The sequence below is a fragment of the Branchiostoma floridae genome, chromosome 16 (genome assembly GCF_000003815.2).
Source record: "Branchiostoma floridae strain S238N-H82 chromosome 16, Bfl_VNyyK, whole genome shotgun sequence".
In the NCBI taxonomy this organism is placed as follows: domain Eukaryota; kingdom Metazoa; phylum Chordata; class Leptocardii; order Amphioxiformes; family Branchiostomatidae; genus Branchiostoma; species Branchiostoma floridae.
The window spans coordinates 12,846,382-12,848,099 of NC_049994.1; positions in this window are offsets into that span (position 1 = coordinate 12,846,382).

The window sequence follows — 1,718 nt, forward strand, 5'->3', positions numbered from 1 at the left end:
CCAACCCCACTTATATACATCTGCTCGGAGATTAGCATTAGAGTGACAGTATTTCCTGTCAAGAAACCGTACAACTGTCAAGAACACGAAAACGTACCATTATCCAAAAACATCTAGGAGTTGTGCAGAATTGTATCGCATTCAAACCATACTGCAGGATATCAGAATCTTTTCGGAGAACATGCATATAATTTCTGACAGATATTAGTCTTCAATCAGACGTGTCAGCTCAAGGAGCTTTTATCCTTGGTCAGCTGGATTAAAAAATGAACAATTTGGCCAAACAGGGACAAATAAGTTGCCATGGGCTTTCCGCAGTCACTGACAGTCTTTTGCAGTATATCCCGCGTCTAATCGCCGGACAATTACCTCCTACTAGGCTTTTATTCCTAACTTGGCCAAAGTCCCCTATTACTACTCGGCCAGGCCGGAGTCTGGTAGTGACTAGAAAGGTCTAGAAAGACATATTGTATAAGATTCTTACCGTTGACCCGAACATACGGCCTTCTCAGGAGCGAAGCTTGTGCACTGAGTGCTTCCAGCGACAATACAACCAAACACAGCAGCACAAACTTCATGTTGACTTCTTCTAGCAGACGAGAGATCCCCAACAGCAAGAAGAGTAGGTCAGGCCTTCCACTTGTCGTGACGCCGAGTGGTGACTGGTGAGGTTTTCTGACCCCTTTTGTAGGGTGCGGGGGTCCGACCCAGAGGCGGCGGAAGTGAGGAAGTGAGTAGGTCGGGGACACGCACGCACGCCTCTTCCTGTCCAAAAACTGTCACGTCATCGTGATGACGTCGCACCTAGTTCGTAGGTACTAGCAAACTTCTGTCATTGAACGGTATTATAGAAATAATGCCGCTTACCTTTTATCCATTATCATTTCCAATTAGATATTTGTTGTATTGGTAGGCCAGCCATGTATACATTATATTATGATGGTTATCAACTATGATATGCATGTTTTGCTTCAACATAATTAGTATGTTTCCTTTGTCATTACATGTATTCGTTCGTTCACGTCTGTTGTTGTTTTTATTTTGTTACCTAATGAGCAAGAGATTCCTATAAACCCTTTGTATTTTCCCCCACTTCTAGATGAAAATTGACTTGATGTATAAACTGAAGGCATATAAAGCCGTAAAACGACGAAATGCAGTCCCCTAAAAGTAGTACAAATTGCGACAAAAAGTCAAAACCAGATATGAGATAACTTGGACCCTACTGCTGGACTGGGACTTAATCTATACCAGCTTTCGTAAACTTTCAACATGAGGAAAATATTAAGCTAGATACTGCAGTGGGGGTGCAGTGGAAACGTTGCAATTGACCGAAAGTTTCCAATGGAGATCAACGATAGCGCTGTTTTTGTAGTAGTATCTTATTCTGCCAGTGTATGTCTTCATCATTCGACTGTCTCGTTAAATTCTTTTCAAGATTTCAGGCGATCACCCCCCCTCCCCTTTACTCGACTGACATAAGATCTCCTTGCGGATGGCATCGGAACTGCTCATTACTAGGGGTCATTGACATTTGGTTTTTCGATTGGTGATGTAAATCTATCTGCACAGTACTACGATGTATACATTAGCCTAAATGCCGCTTTAGTATGCTCTCTTGGTCTCTTCATTGTAGTATCAACTGCAATGCAGCCCTTGGCCTTGGGCTGCGAATGTGATAGGCTTCTTTCCTCTTCTCAATAAACCATTACTACTAC